Here is a 17,637-nt window from a genome sequence, read left to right as displayed (position 1 = left end):
GGGGAGGGGGAGAGAGAAAGGTGGGCAGGGAATTTAATCTGAGACTGAAATGAATCAGAGAACTTGTAAGGCTCACCTCCACCTTCAGGTAAGCTTTTTTAGGAGCTATCAAAGTTATTCTCAAAGTTCTTGACCTGGGAGAACTTTGCCAGAAATCTCCAGTGATTTCCTTGAAACTTGGTAGTCCAGGTGCCATCAAATCTGTCTGTTAACCAACAACTTAACTGCAGGCTTAGCCACATTATTTATTTATTAAAAACACATCTTGCCCTTCCAACAGCATGCTCACAGACAGCTTAGCAAAACTGTGAAAAGGAATTACACAGACGAGTATCAAATTAATAAAATTCAAAATATCTACTTCTTCCAGAAGGGATGACAAACTGAAGGCTGTTTCTCTCCTATTAGCAATTGGTAGACCTGTAGCTACACCAGGAATTGGGAGCTTTATTGATTTGAGTACTCCTGGAACTGAAAAATGTTTTCAACAAGGGTGAAGAGATGGTCACACTATGGATAGTGGCAGTTAAAGAAAGCAAACATATATATATATCACGTGTTACGGGGCGGTGTTTTGCCAACTTTGTCGTATTGCAGAACACACTGCTAGTTCTTTGGGTTCTCAGCACATTTTTCAGCTCCAGGAGTACTCCAAACAATATGAATCAAATGTAAATAAATGTTAACAGCATAGGATCAAAACAATTGGTGTGAGCCGCAGATCTTACAAGCTTTACAACAAAGTTTGCCCTCTTTTTCACTATGTTGAGCAGAATACCCCCAAAAAACATACAAAACTGAGTTAGAACATGGTATGTACTAAGCAAGTGTAATCCAGAGTGTTATTATAAATAAAAATTACTAATAAGGATCAGGATTGGGTATTGCTCAGGCTCAGTATGCCCAAGGCCAAACATGAGGTTCATGAGCTTGAAGGCCCAAGGTCCCAAGCCATTTAGAAACCCAGGTCCCAAGCCATTTAGAACTTCATTGCTTACTGCAAGCACTTTGAATTATTCGAGATAGATTAGAGGCCTTTGATCTGCAATTAACTTGGCTGATGGGTTTCAACAGAACTTCATTGTGATTAACTTCCACTGTATCAGAACCAAAGTCAATTTCCGTAATTTCACTACTGTTGCTAGCACCAAATCATAAAAGTCAATAACCAGTTCCATCTTCACCAAGAGAAAGATGAGAGATGTGAGCTTATGAAAGAGTCCAAATTTCTAAACACTGGCCACAATCCAGAGCACATGCTGGACTTTCTCCCTGCCAGCTGTGAAAGAGAAAGAACCTGATGTACTCAGAACTGTTTATCATAGGTGTCACTGGAAGTCCTATAATCTGAGGCATTGCGCTGAAGTACTGATGTGCAAGATAAATTTGTTAATAAACTAGTAGTACTTATCAACTTGCCAATAGCAACAAGAGCTTGGGCTCTTTTGTTGTGGAAAGAAGAGCTCATTTTGTTTAGCATGACCTTCCTGGAATGACTTGCTATTCCAAGCAGTTCAATAATCCAGTAAGTCTGTGCTTACTAGGAATGAGATAGATAGCATAGGCTAGTTTACATGATGTGGTTTGACAGGAGAAATCCAATTATTTTTTCAAAGGCTTAAGTAACCAAGTTGCAACACTATTACTAGTTCAGTGGAAAACTCATAGTGAAAATGCATCAACATCACAAATACTATACCCTGTCCAGTTAAAATTACTCTGCTTTCAACAGAATAAATTCTACCCTCTGTCAATATTGCTACACTTTTAATACAGCACATGTCCAGAAGCAGGTTTCATTACATTGGCCCATTTATTAGGTTCGAAACAGCATGCAATGGAGTTTTTATTTACTTTGTGATTACACTGTCTTTGCAACTTACTGTTCTCATGTCCTCTTTGCAACTCTTGAACTGCCAGGATTTCAACAGAAACTGAAAGGGCACTTTATGAACTATATATAACAAGTCAAAAACTGGATGTTACTCTGAACGAGACTGCAATGTTCACTGGGAAATTATATGCGATACTATCAAGAGAATAGCAGCAAGCAATAATACAGTTGTACCTTGGATCCTGAACGCCTTGCAAGTTGAACGTTTTGGCTCCCAAACGCCGCAAACCCGGAAGTGAGTGTTCCAGTTTGCTAACGTTCTTTGGAACCCGAACATCCGACAGAGCCTCCACGACTTCCAATTGGCCGCAGGAGTTTCCTGTAGCCAATCGGAAGCCGTGCCTTGGTTTCTGAGCGTTTTGGAAGTCGGACGGACTTCCGGAATGGATTCCGTTCGACTTCCGAGGTAAAACTGTACGCTGAGTATGAACAATTACCATCACACCCACTTCACCACTGTTTAACTCACTAGTGGAATTCTACAATGGTGAAATTGGCAAAGAGTCCCCAAAAGGCACAATGCACCATTTAAAATAGGAGAGTGGTATGAGAGGGTGGGGTCAAGAACCTATCTTAATAGAAACTGCACAGGCAGGGGTGTGGGAGGCAAACCTCCCTTTCTCTTAGAGAATGATCAATTCCTCAGTAAGTATGGCAAAAGAAAAATTCAAAAACATGGAGGGAAAGCTCCAATCCTTCAGGTAGCAAGGCCTGATTAATAGTTGCTAAAATTGGTTATGTTATGGTTTATTTCTATGCTGCTTTTTGACCCAACGACCCCCAAAACAGTGAATATATTAATACAGAATAAATATGCAGTAAAAATACAACACATACAGTAAATTAAAACAATGTACGGCAGCAACATCACAAAATACCTTCCAGCCACACTGGATATGAGTTTGTAAGCTGCATTCATGCTCTCACTACAGATACAGCTCCCCTGCATAACTTTCTCCCAGAAACCAAGTTAACCCATATCCCTCCCACCCCATGCCTCAGCTGCCACAACCTCTCACCTAGAAGCAAGCCCATCTACAACCAATCGCCCAGGAAGAGTGCCCTCACTCTCATCATGCCACCAAAAAAGTGGGAAAACCCTTTCGGTGTTTCATCCTTCCAGACCATCCCATTAGCGCTGGCCTGCCAGCACTAACCCACCACCAACAGAGGGTTTCCCATTGGAAGCCAGCTACGGTGGTGGCAAAATTCATGCTCTTTACTGGCAGGTCTAGCTAGCCAAACTTTCTGTTTCCACTGACAGGCTGCAACAGAAAAGGGTTGGTGAGGCTAAGGCTGCTATCCTAGCCTCCTAGCCAGCATAAGTCGTGTTACGGCTACCCGCTTCCTCTCTGATCCAGTGGTGGCTGGACTCAAGAGGGAATGGAAATCTTCATCAACCAATAGATCTTGGGAAGAAGTAGGCTCCTACTGGATGAGAAGAGACACTACCCATTGTGGAGTGCTGTCTAGTACAAGCAGAAATTAATGTACACTGCAGTTACCCTTTCTGACATAGGCTGTCTTACAAACCTAGGTACATGGAGGGCTAACCCTTCAAATAATTTCATATGGCTCTATGAATAAGTGACAGTTTTTCAAATATTTGATTCATTGCACCCAACTGGCATATTCCTACACTAAAAAAAAGAACCATTGTTACATTTATGTTAACACTCAATATTTTTCTTTCGCAGCAAGTATTATATCCCTGACTGAACAAGGAGACTTGTCTATTTATCAGAACCAGAATGCATCACTTATTCATCATAATCTTTTTTATTATGTACCTAAGGATACATTGTCTTTATTCTACAGACACAGAAGAATAACTAGGACAAATTATTCCATATCAGTGACAAACTCTTTTTCCAACCTGCTCTAAACCTCTGGCTGGAGCTAGCAGGATCAACATTCATCATTTCTGAATTAAGTACACCAACTGAATTTGCGGTGGGTGAGGTGTTATTTTTTTATTCGGTTTTTGTATTAATTTTCGGCTATACATTTTGTAGGGTCCATAGATGTGTAATTCTCTTCTACTTGTACTATTATCTGACACCTGATCTTGGAAGCTGTACTTGATGTTTTATTACAGTATTTTTAAAAGCTGATCTCAAAAAAATAATATCCTTATATTTATTCTCATAAGGCTAGGCAAGAAAGCGTTTTTATTTATTTTTTTGCATGAACATCCTACAATGCTTTCACAGTCATCATAGAATGAACTACTGAAGAAACCCTGTGGCAAACAAACTGCAATACAATCCCAAATGCACCATTACAAACCAGGGGGAAACCAAGCAAGGTGGTTTCCGCTGCATCTGGTCTAAAACTAATTCCTCTTCTCTTACCCTACATTTTTTTCCTCCCAATATTGCCTCGAGTATTTTTCTTAGATGTGTTAAAATATTCAGAACAGGAATATTCCTCCAAGCGAAACGCAAATTACTTATTTCTCAAACCCTTAATTAAAACGTGTTGTAAGAAAATCAGCATTTAAGTAAAGGGTGGGGGGACTGCATGAATAGCTCTGCCTCACAGCATGGGATGGGAACACATGGGAGTCTTGGGCCTTCCAAATCCAATCTGTGAACAGTGCAAGTCTGCGTGGGGAGCACATGGAAAAACACACAAACCTCCTAGCGGAACAAATGACATTTTATTTGTGTAAAGTGATTGATTCAAAATGTTAATAAGCAAAGTTAAAAGCATGGCGCTCTCCTGGTGCTGTTGGAAACCAACACCCACCAGTCCCAGCCAGTGGTGAAGCTGCATGCTCCAGCAGCGGGGGCGGAGAGCATGCGGGGGTGTGGCTGGCGCACATCCCAGGGTGTGGCACATCACCTGCGGGGACGTGGTGTGCTTCCCGGGGGCGTGGCGCGCTGCCTGGCATGGCGGGGGGTGCACAGTGTGTTCAGGGGGCGGCCATGATGGAACCCCTCTCCCCCATGGTGCCAGGGGCAATGCTCTCCCCCTGCCCCCCCCCCATTCCTCTGCCAGTGGTCCTAGCAATGCATAGGGATGATGGGAATTGTAGGCCACCGAGGCCAGAAAGGCATCACATTGATTACTCTGATCTAGAGGGTAGGAACATTAAAATAAGAGGTGGGGGTCACACTGAAACATCCACACTTTGACTCCTTTAAAGTTAATACATCTAAATTTGACTTAGTATATGAAAGAGCAGCTATATAATCTGTTACATCATGTGGGCAACAACACTGGAGAGAGCAGGGTGCTCATTGTTAATGAAACCTCTTTGAGCAATGGGCTTTCATTAAGATCCAAAATTCCCATTTTGCTCAGTTGTTATACATGTTGTCAGTTTTTTGGTCTTCTGAAATTACGCTTTTATGTGCTCCAACTATAACCACAAAGGGATTGTCTGCAGTTGTTGTTTTTTAGTCTTTTAAAACTATTTGTATCTTTATGTGTTGCCCAATTAATTCAAGGGCAGCTTTTTAGTAATCAAAATATTTTTAATTTAATTTAATTAACTGACTGATCAGTGAAAAGCTTTACAGGGGTAGAAAACGTACACTTGCATAATAATAGCTAAGCAATTTAACAATACCAAGCAAAAAAGAAAAAAAGAAAAAAAGTTGTGAATAAGTATAATAGAGGGGCTGACAAAACCACAACCCCCCCCCCTTCAGCCAGGCAACTCACTAGGGGGTGTTGGGCCAGTCACTATTTTTCAGCCTAATCTGCCTAAGAAGATAAGGGGGGGGGGGGAGGCAGAGAATACTACTGATGCTACCTTGAGCGTCTTCAAAGGAAGGTATAAATGCAGCAAACAAATTTGTAATTTTTAATCACTTTTTCCCCAAAGGCTATGCAAATTTAAAAAAAAACACATTAACCACATAGGTGAAAAGCACCTTAACAAACCACTCATTACACAGACTGCCCCAGAATAACCAATGACATAGTTTCAGATAAGTGGATTCTGTTTTCTAAATTGAACAAACGCAACAGAATAGTGGGAATTTACCATCATAATGCAATTTTCCATCTGAGATTAATCTTCTTCTTAGCTTCAAACGTCTCTTTCTAGAGAGAGAGAGAGAGAGAGAGAATGAGTAAGCCTATAGTTCTTTTTTAATATTTCAGATAATTATAGCTTTCAGAGTGAATGCATTCCCTATTGCTTAGGTTCTCATTCTTGAACACTGGATACACAAAAGGGGGTTATCATCATTAACTATCCCATGCACACAATACTTTTGCTGCAGCTTGGCTTCCCAAAATATACACGTGAAACAACACTCAAAGGTGTGTGCATTCTTCCCTGCAGGCAGCTTATCTTTGTAAAAAAACAAACAAACAAACAACCTTCTGAAGAGGTCCTAGATTCAGGCATGATATTGCTCAAATATTCTCAAACTATTATTTCTCCCATGGCTTGTGCACTGTAACCAACCATATTAATTACATATATTAACAGGTGAAAGCATTATTTTTCTTTATGGCCAGCAGTTTTCCTTGCCAGGTTTTTCTGATGCTGAAAGCATGGGCGTAGGCGAGGGGGTAGCTGCCCCCCCCCAATTCAAGTAAATAAATAAAAATGCTTAACTAACTGGCCAATTGCATCACAGATAACTCGGTTCTGCCTGCCAAAACATAAAGCCCCCCCCCCCAATAAATCCTAACTACGCCAATGTGCTTAAGTACCAGATTTAGTTACTCTTTAACTAGGAATAACTTAGAAATTTTACTTATGATGCCTACGACACAGATGAAATCCAGTGTAACTTTGGATTTTGCCCTCAAATGAAGCATCGTCAATGTGTTTTATGTCCATAATTTTACTGTTATTTCTTACTGTGAATAATGACTTGGAAAGTATGTTGATAACTTCTAAAACAAACTAGTTCCCTCCACCATCAAAAGCTGCACAGTATGTGCACTAGGAAACGGCAACGGATACTGATATTATGGGTAATGTTATTTTTGGTCTCAGAGCATAATTGATTGCTATGTTAGGGATCAGGAAGGATTTTCCACATTTTTCCGATCTGGTGGCTGACTCAGGCAAGAAAGGAAATGTTGACCTTTCTGTGCAGCATGAAGGATTGTTATATCCCTGCCTGAGTCATAGGAGAACCATTTTACTGTGCATACCTATCCTCCTAGCATCCAAAGCAATCAGTACTTTATGCTAATGTGACAAGCCCAATTAACAGGAAACAAATAGTAAGCCAACGGTATTATCTCCACAGCATGGGGCCCCCAACAGTCATTTGATTCAGCGGTACATAGAGAAACTGCTGTCCTTTCCACCATTACAAATCCACACCATGTTCCACAGAAAGATAAAATATGAATTATTGGGAAATATAATGGGAAAAGTCTGCATTTCATGGATTTAAATAAAAGACTGCAACTACACATGTGTTCCTCTGGGAACACACTACTAGCTTCCATATTTTGGAGCAGTGGCATCTAATACCACATGGCCTATGAGTAGCGCAGGCATTCAGCACTCGCCTTTTCCATCTTGAGTTACATTAACAATGCAATTCTAATCATGTCTACTTAGAAGAAAATCCTACTGAATTCAACAGATAAGTGGGGTTAGGACTTGAAGCCTAATCTACCTTCTTGACCGAGAGCTCTTTTATCATAAACCTAGCCAACCCAAGGAAATTTTGAAGTTAAATGTTAAAGAGTTAAATCTAACCCCTTTCAATGTTCAATCTACCCAATCCTAAAATCTGTGACCCAAGCTTTGGTACTGATTGTGAAGATTCTCTATCTAGGCCAAGTCCATTATGTAATTTCAGTAATCTTTCATACTAACCCTCATTAGCTTGGCACATTCTCCAGGGTATCTTGGGTCATGTGTTATATACCATTCCCTTTTCCAGCTAATAAATTAAGGCACTTACACACAAAAATCTGTATAGACCATGCAACAGCATTCTGCCTATTTGTTGTGAATTAGAGATGGCTGAAGATCTCCAATTAGCTGATAGTAACGCTATCCTTATTCCAAAATCAGTGGTAATACCATTTCCTACTGCTCCTTCCCAGTTTAAGGCCCTATACAAAGAAAGCCAGTCTTCCTCCCTTATGTTGGTCTCTACAGTCCTAATAGAAGTGTTGGCCATTCCCATTATGTACAGTGGTACCTCGGGTTAAGAACTTAATTTGTTCTGGAGGTCCGTTCTTAACCTGAAACTGTTCTTAACCTGAGGTACCACTCCCGCTGCCGCCGCACCGCCATGCGTTTTCTGTTCTCATCCTGAAGCAAAGTTCTTAACCCAAGGTACTATTTCTGGGTTAGTGGAGTCTGTAACCTGAAGCGTCTGTAACCCAAGGTACCACTGTACGCAGCATGGCAAAGCATCTTCACCCCGGTGCATCCGTTTCATGAAGGTAAGGCAGCTGGCAGTGGGTGGGTGGCGAGCCAAGTCGGCCTGGCCAGTTTGGGGGGTGGCGCGTGACATCATGCACACGCAATGGCCCCCCCCCCAAATGTTGGAGGGACCTCTGCATACATCTGTTTACACTTCCATTCTTGCAGCTGTCAAATAATCATAGAATAGTAGAGTTGAAGGGGGACCCAAGGGTCATCTAGTCCAACCCCCTGAAATGCAGGAATCTGGCAGGTGGCCATCCAACCTCTGCTTAAAAACCTTCAATGAAGGAGAGAACATCACCTCTCAAAGGAGTCTGTTCAACTGTCAAAGTTCTTCCTGTTTAGTCGGAATCTCCTTTCTTGTAACTTGAATCCACTGGTCATCTAAAGTTTGATTAGCATTTCCTCAATACGTTCATCCAAGTTGTTTATAAATATGTTGAACAACAGCGAGCCCAGGGTAGAATCCTACAGTACCCCACCTGTCACCTTCCCCCAAGGATGATGAGGAGCCGTTAGTGAGCACTTTCTCTCAGGCAATTTCTTTATTATTTCTTTTTTTCCCCTCACCTGTACTGTGTTCCCTGTGTTTTCTGCAAGTATTTTGTTCTAGCTTTGCCTTTCTTAACATTCCTCTCTTCTGAGTGTCAGTACAGTACAAGGTGAACTTTTCGTCACTGATACAGTTAGTACATTGTTTCTGTCTAATCAAGCATCATCTCACCTTCTAAGACAAGACCAATAAGCTCACATTAACCTGCTATCCTCTGCATAAGAAATAATTCAAAATAGAAAGCAATTCCCTTTCCTTACCCAAGGACTGCAAGTTTCCTTTTGCTGTGATAAAAACCTACTTTAAAAATATTTGCCATTTCCCTGCAACCATCAGGATGTAGCACAAGTAATTTAATGTATTTGTATCTGTATATGAACTGAATAATTATTTGATTGCTATACTGTACTAAATATCAAAAAACTCACCCAAATATCAAGCCATAAAAGCCAGCAAACGGGGGGCGGGGGGAAGTAACCTGACATTTCTCTGGCATACAATTATGTCGAAATTCAAAGCAGTCATCAGACAAAAAATTAATATAAACATTATGAGTCACAGCATTGGTCTGTGCCAACAGCTTCACCTCGCATATCTATCAGCCTGGGGGTCCTTGCAACAGGCATCTCACCTGCAATATCAACAGCTGGGAATATAGGTGTGGTGTTACCACACAGGGAAATTGATCTGGTTCAAACAGGGTCAACATTTCCTTGCTTAAAACAAAGTACTTCACATGGAAATACAATTGTACCTGAAAGAATTATCCACGAAATATTCCAGAAGTAGGATTCTAGCTCAAATGTTTGGGTTTTTTGTTTTGTTTGTTTTTTAAAGGAACTGTTGCCTAAACTATGGGAAGTGACAACTGTCAATTTAGCAAGTGAATTGCCTATTTAAAAGTGAATACAAAGGGATGCAGGACGCAGGTGGCGCTGTGGGTTAAACCACAGAGCCTAGGACTTGTCGATCAGAAGGTTGGCGGTTCGAATCCCTGCGACGGGGTGAGCTCCCGTTGCTCGGTCCCTGCTCCTGCCAACCTAGCAGTTCAAAAGCACGTCAAAGTGCAAGTAGATAAATAGGCACTGCTCCAGCGGAAAAGTAAACGGCGTTTCTGTGCGCTGCTCTGGTTTGCCAGAAGCGGCTTAGTCATGCTGGCCACATGACCTGGAAGCTGTACGCCGGCTCCCTTGGCCAATAAAGCGAGATGAGCGACGCAACCCCAGAGTCGGTCACGACTGGAGCTAATGGTGAGGGGTTCCCTTACCTTTACCTTATAAAGGGGTGCAAAAGAAGTTTGGTTTTTTTTTTAAAAAAATGAACCTGGGCTTCTCTTGTCAGGTTTCTAAGGAACAAGCCTTCATTTGGAATTCAATACAAATATCGTTTATAAAAACACATTTTAAATTACAACCTTCTAATAATAGAAATCAGTCACTACTGGTTATTTTGTAATTTGTGAAACAGTAAACAGAAAATGAGAATTAGATAGTTTCATTTTCAGAGATTGGCAGGAAAGTCCAACACTGTCGCATTTGATTTCATAAAAGAAAATTTCTCTAAAATGACAGGGCTAATAAAAAAGTTAAAAGGGAAAGCAAATGGATTCAAATCTCTCCAGAACACTGTGGGTGGATCCATCTGTTGTATGAGTAGAATGTGGTTCGCTTGTGCAATGGGACTTCCCCAGTCCCCCCCCAAAAAAAAAATCTGCTCTGGAGGGCTGGGGGGAAGCCCAGAATAGGTTCAGGGGGTTTGGGGCATGCATTCAACTTCTATATTTTAACACTATACAGAATTGCACCTTTGGGGATTAATCAAAAACGCATTCAAAGAAGCTGAGCTGGAATGCATACTGTCACAGGAAGGGTTGGTTTTCATTAGAAGCATGGTGGGGAAGGGGTTAAGCCTCTCCTCCTGTGCACCATGGTCTGGATGAATATTGCCTTCCCTGAACCTATGCTGAAGTCTAAGTTAGACAATATGTTAAATCATGTGGTTAGCAACCATGTAAGGGGATTTTGAAAAATACTAGGTGCAGAGGGAACAATAAAGTCCTAACTTTACGGATGCATCCTCTCTACAAGAAAAGTCCACAGTTTCAACACTTTGTAGTTCAGCAAAAGGGAAATTACAGAGGAACATGATCAACGTTCATAAAAACCTTGCAAGGATGTAGCGTCTAGATGAAGCTTCTCTTTCCACCCCTCCCTCAATATACTGAACCTCGGGCCATCCAATTATGTCAAAAAGTGGGAGATTCAAAACTGACAAAATGGACTTCTTCGCATTGCGCAAAAACTATGAAATTAGGCAAAACAAGATGTGGTGATGGCCACTACCCTGGAGGCCTCTAAAGGGGATTGGACAAATTCATATCAATAATACGATGGCTATCTGCTACCTCCAGGATCAGAACGTGCCACTTTTTATTTATTTGTTCCTTTATGATCCATTTTAGTTAAGGTTTTCCAACACACTATACAATAAGAAACTAACTAATCTAGAAAGAAATAATAGAGAACAATATATAAAAAAGGAAAGAAAGCAAGAGGGGGGGGAAACAAAATAGTAACAACCGCCATAATAGTACTGATTCTAATAAAACGTGAAGTTATATATTTATGTACATAGGTCTCTATCATCATTTAATCTTAATATTCCATCTACATATAGAGTTTCCTCCCACTAGCTCCCACTTGGGAGGCTTCCCCCCTTTCTCAGCCTCACACCCGGAGAAAGACCACTTACTTGAATACAATCCTGTCTTGCCTAAAGCCACTCAGAGAGTGCCAAGTCTTAAAATGGAGATGAGTACCCATAGCTCAGCTGTGTGTTTTTAAACTAGAAGGGAACCCGCTGGATTTCATAGAATCACAGAATTGTAAAATTGGAAGGGACCTTAAGAATTATGTAGTCCAATGCCTGGAATGCAGGAATATGCAGCTGTCCTGTACTTGCAACCTTGGCATTAATCAGCACCATGCTCTTATCAACTGAGCTACCAATCCTCATACTGCAGCCTTATGCAAACACAGTGTTTTAACTTAACCCCAGCAACAGTATAGGCACACCTGCTTGGCTGGAGATTATTGCTACTTGGTCAGCCACAAAAAGAGATAAATTGTTTTACTAACATATCGCATCTAGCCTATTGGATGCTAGAAACCCTTCATGTCAAATGGTGAAATTTTAGACACATATATTTCTATGCTTCTTAACTATGAATCAGAACAGTGGTCCAGTATATGGGATGTTGGACTTTTATTGAGGACCCTGCACTCAGATAGACTCACCGAATAATACTCAATAGGGCTGTTGTGAAGATTAATGTTGTATTACCCCTACCTGAGTTTTAGGTCGGCAGTCTCTTTGAATAAATTAACCCGAATCCATCCATTTATCAGCAACAAGAGGAGAGTAGGGATATAGATTTCTACATATGTGCAAGTGTTTGCTTTACTTTTTTTAGTATTCCTTTATTTCTATGAGACAAAATAGCAGCTACGTACTTGAAAATCACAGAAATGTCAAAGTTGAAGTGTTTTAAAAAAGAGAATTCTAATGCAAATGAGTTCAAATAATCAATTCTGTAGTTGGAGGGGGGGGAGATGAAAATATATGCATCCACTACTAAACTATTCATACTATTGCAAATAATGATGTTCCTAAATGGAAAGAACACTGCTAATTGCCTGCTGTCTGAAACCAGAATTTGATAAATAAGTTCAATTATTTTCCCTCGTAAATCCTTAATGGCACCTTGTCTGGCACAGGATATTTATTCTTATTGAAGGTTTGCAAAACCTGGCAGGTGCTATGAGACTTCCTTTACCTAGGCAATAGATTGTTAAAGCTGGGAGAATATTTATTTGAAGCATGTATCATATTTACTGTGCAAGATGATCTAGAAGAAAATAACAGTTTCTTGTTTGTTTTTAAAGCCAGGCAATGAAATAACGCCACTACAAAACATTCCCCAAACGCAAACAGTTTTACTTACAAAATACACTTTCTCACTATGTTAGAAGTGGGTGTAATATCCCATGTTCAAATAGCCAATTTAACTTAGAATCTTAACAGTTGGCTTTGAGATAACATCATTCCTCAGTCTACATCTACTTTGCAGGCTCACCGTGAGGCTAAGATGCTACTCTAAAACCCATGGGGAAAGGGTTGGATGCAAATCAATCAAAACCAATAAATTTCTTTAAGATCCCACTGATTTCAACACAACTCACTTTCAAAAAGAATGTGTAAACAGGTAAGTTCCAAAGAACATGAATGGCCAACACTAGGGGTAGTCAATGTGATGTGCTCCAGATGATGTGGGACTACAACTGTCATCATCTCTGCTTATTGGTCATGCTGCCTGGGGCTGCTGAGAGCTGAAGTTCAACAACATCTGGAAAGCACCATGTTGGCTAGACCTGACCAACACATACTAAAGGCATACTTCTGAGTAGACATGGACAAGATAACTGTACATCCCAATGAGTTAAATGGAGCTTAGTCACAGGTATAGTAGGATTACAGCCTTGGGTGGTTTGTTTTTACTTAAATGAACTGCTGTAGCTAGTTCTTGTATTTATTGGAAGCTGCTCCAGAAGCTCCCCACTGGGTGTAAGGACATTTGGCCACCCAACTCCCTCTGGACTCCGGCATAAGTAAATATGTACACAAGGGATTGAATGGCTATCAACATTTACATCCATTTAATACAAACAACATACATTGATTATCAGGTTTCACTGAGATAAAGAAGGGTGGGGAACCTGTGGCCCTCAGCTTAATTTAGGGAGGTGGGGGAGTCTGCAAGGAGAGATGGAGCGTGAATACTAAAACGAATGGAGCAATGTGAAGAGAAAGGGGGAAAGCCCTATTCAAGCATGCAATTCAGACCTCAGACAACAGCAATTTCTTCCTTCCAAGGTAACCCACTAGGGCAGGAATCAGCAAATTTTTTCAACTGCCCCTCAGACCTTGTGGGGGGCCGTGTCATGTGACAAACACACATGAGAGCAGAAGCAGCAAAGCAGGCTGGGAAGTGCAGGGACTGCACAGTCATTTGGGCCTACTAAAGTTATTCAGGCCTAACTGCTAACTGTTGAGTCACTCTGACATGTGACTTAGCAGCCAGTTTCTCTTTTGTGTTCTCTGTAAGATGTCAGTCAGAGTCAGTCTGTTTCAGTTGTGAACAGAGTCAGTATACAATCTCAGTCAAACTGTTTGGAACCATGTTGTTTATGAAGAAGTTTATTTTAATTCAGTAAAGCTTTTATTCTTTAAAACTCTGCATTATTAATTTACACTGCGTGTCAGACCGGACTGTATTTTGAAAAATAAATAAATGAATTCCTATGCCACACAAATAACCCAGATATGCATTTTAAATAAAAGCACACATTCTACTCATGTAAAAACACTAGGCAGGCCCCACAAATAACCCAGAGATACATTCTAAATAAAAGGACACATTCTACTCATGTAAAAACATGCTGATTCCCAGACCGTCCGCAGGCCGGATTTAGAAGGTGATTGGGCTGGATCCAGCCCCCGGGCCTTAGTTTGCCTACCCATGCACTAGGATGAGAAGAAAGATTGTATGTGAGGGTGACAAAGGGTAGCCCTACTCACTTTTTGCTCCAGCCCAACCACCCACTGCTACTCAAATCCACCCTCCCCCAATTTGGCAAAACAACATTAGGAAGCTATTAGGATAAGAAAGTCATCATTTATCGATAACTTAGACTAAATTAAAATTTAAGAATAATTCTAAGGAAGTGTAATTAAATGCCTTTGAAAGAATATACATATAAACAGAGGTGTCCACGTGGTAAATCCAGAGGTGCTCCTGTACTGATTTACAACTGAAAGTTTCATGCAATTAACATAAATGCATAAGTTCGTTTTGAAAAACTATTATTGCCTCAAAATACCCCTTTGAATACTATTTTTTGGTCACAATTCCAACTCTTATATCACTTCCAGGAGACTATTATAAAGGGCACTGATGAACATCTAGGGAAGGCTGTAAAACATCAAATTGTTCTACAATTATGGTGCTGCCTTCAAACGTCTCTGTGTGGGTCAGCATTGTATAATGGTACTGATGGTGTCAGCAGGAGACCATCGTAGCACCACCACAGGTTACAATGAACTTTTGTAGTCTATCTTGCAGCTTTTGAAAAATGCAGAATCCATACAGCCTACAAGCTTTAAGCCAATTCTTCTCTATGTCAGCAAAACAATTTATTTGCAAGAATACATAGAGAGCAGGAAGATCTGCCATCACTTTCCATTTACTAAGGCAGAAAAGTGTCAATTACAGTATTAATTTATAGCACACTGAAAAGACAATCATTAACATCTGCCTAAATTATTCATAGCATTTTACTACAGAAAAGGGAGAGAAAAAGAGCAGCAAAGTTTGAATTCATAGGGTGCTGCTAGTCACTGCTGTTTCTAGGAGAAGAGAATGTGTTCCATTGTTAGTCTTTACATAAGTGAAAAGCTTGGCAGGAATTTTAAAGTCCGTCATGAAAAAGAGACCCAGGTTCCACAAAGATTTCTGCAGAACTGTCAAGCTAACATTATTCTAAAAATGTTGGAGACACAGAAAGCCTCTTTTCCAACTGAACAGCATTTGGACCCGTGTGCCCCAAAATGTCAGAATTAACAAACCCAGAATTAATAACAACTATATTTGGCCACCTCATGAGAAGAGAAGACTCCCTGGAAAAGACCCTGGTGTTGAGAAAGATTGAGGGCACAAGGAGAAGGGGACGACAGAGAACAAGATGGCTGGTCAGTGTTCTTGAAGCTACTAACATGAGTTTGACCAAACTGTGGGAGGCAATGGAAGACTGGCATGCTCTGGTCCATGGGGTCACGAAGAGTCGGACACGACTAAACAACAATATTTTATTTTGTACAGACCATTGCTAGGCAAACTAAGGCCCAGGGGCTGGATCCAGCCCAATCACCTTCTAAATCTGGCCTGCGGACGGTCTGGGAATCAGCATGTTTTTACATGAGTAGAAACATAATTTTGACGCTTCTTGTATGTCAGGTGTACGAAAGTGTCAAAAGAAAAGACTGCTGTGGCAAAGACTGAGTGGACATTTTGTAGCAGACAAAGAATTCCTCAGCATCAACAAGCTACTGTTCTCCACAAGACAAAAGCAAGCTCTAACTTCTGTAACTTAGTACATTTACTGAATTCTGAATTACAAACCAAAAGGAAAAAGAGGGTTTTAGCTCAAACGCTTTGATTCCAGCAACTCCAATACATATTTGTAGCTCCAGGTGTACAAAAACTTCACTGAATGCAAACCTTTCCCTTCAAAAGAAGAGGGCAGAAATTGTTGTGCATATATGTCTTGTGCGTATTCCATTTATCTACAAAATGTGCTGTAAAAAAATATTGCCTACTTAATAAATTTTAAACTTTGATGTCTCTTGCTTGATATCTGTGTGAAAACATGTTTGTATTTATAGCACGAGAAGGAAGCAGTTCTAGAAAAATAGCTCTATTATCTGAAGAACAAAACAAAAGTTCAAGAACAGCCCAAAATATTCTTAGAAGAGATCAAGTGTTCAGCAAACAATAGACATTTCCTTCAGAACCTAATGTACTTGCTATGGGATAGGGTGAGGGAAGCCAAGGGAATAACTTGCTACACAGGACAACAAAAGTCCCAGCTAACTGAAAAAGCTCCACATTATGGATGTATTCCCCATATTGTCTACAAACAACAACACTGACTATCTTGTTTTCTGGAAACACACACCTACAAGGTCATAACAAAACCTGAGAGAGATATTGCTTCTATTTTGCTGTAGTTTTGTTCAACACATTCTCTTCTAATATATCACACATGGGGTTACCATTATCTTCCTCAACAAAGCAAGATCGGGAATATTATACTTGTAACATTCTAAGGTAGATACTTTACACAATCATTGTCACTCCAGCTCTCAGTGGCAATTTTCTTAAACTCTAAATGCTTGAATATTGGCAAAGCAAATTTGTTTGTCTTTTCAGCAGGATAACACTCCTGGCTGCCCAGCCTGGCATACACACAGAAACATGAAAATAAAGTTTTATAAAGCAGACAAAATTCCATTCAATCAGAAAAAGTCCTGGTAACAACCACAAACCTATTGGTTATTTTTAGTAAAATATTTAACAGTAAGATTATATAATTGAATTTAGGTCTTCTGTCCTTTATTTTGGTTGGGAAAAGCTCCATATGTCAACCTACTGACTTGTCTACAAGCATTCAGTATCTTGTTCGTAAGAGGTTTAGCCATGTGCATGGCTTGGACCTTGAGCCAATCCTACTCTTCTTTTTAATAAAAGTACCCTGTCTTGTTGGAGAAACTGGTGGCGTTGTAGGCGCTGGTGGCGCTACCTAGGGCTTGCCGATCAGAAGGTCTGCAGTTCGAATCCCTGCGATGGGGTGAGCTCCTGTTGTTCGGTCCCAGCTCCTGCCAACCTAGCAGTTCGAAAGCAAGTCAAAGTGCAAGTAGATAAATAGGTATCGCTCCTGCGGGAAGGTAAACGGTGTTTCGGTGCGCTGCTCTGGTTCACCAAAAGTGGCTTAGTCATGCTGGCCACATGACCTGGAAGCTGTCTGCGGACAAATTCCGGCTCCTTCGACCTATAGAGCGAGATGAGGGCCGCAACCCCAGAGTCGTCCGCAACTTAACGGTCAGGGGTCACTTTACCTTTACCTTTACCCTGTCTTGTTACGTGCTAGTTTAAGTTTCAAAACTAGAATTAGCAATTATCTGCTTTCTAACGAGCATGAGGAAGCA

At 40.7% G+C, this 17,637-nt stretch overlaps 1 protein-coding gene across 9 annotated transcripts in view; it reads right to left on the bottom strand.

The window, feature by feature from the left end:
• Nucleotides 1-17,637, bottom strand: part of SGMS1 (sphingomyelin synthase 1) — a 67,930-nt gene that overhangs the window by 32,516 nt on the left and 17,777 nt on the right. For 6 of the 9 annotated variants that reach the window (XM_028729667.2, XM_028729673.2, XM_028729666.2 and 3 more), the window contains exon 2: nucleotides 5,892-5,950. The exons of the other annotated variants lie outside the window; for them this stretch is intronic. The gene's annotated coding sequence lies outside the window, so the exon portion shown is untranslated. The remainder of the gene's footprint in view (nucleotides 1-5,891; nucleotides 5,951-17,637) is intronic. 9 annotated transcript variants of the gene reach the window in all.

The sequence above is a fragment of the Podarcis muralis genome, chromosome 6 (assembly GCF_964188315.1).
Source record: "Podarcis muralis chromosome 6, rPodMur119.hap1.1, whole genome shotgun sequence".
NCBI classification, from domain to species: domain Eukaryota; kingdom Metazoa; phylum Chordata; class Lepidosauria; order Squamata; family Lacertidae; genus Podarcis; species Podarcis muralis.
This window is presented reverse-complemented; position numbering and strand designations above follow the sequence as displayed.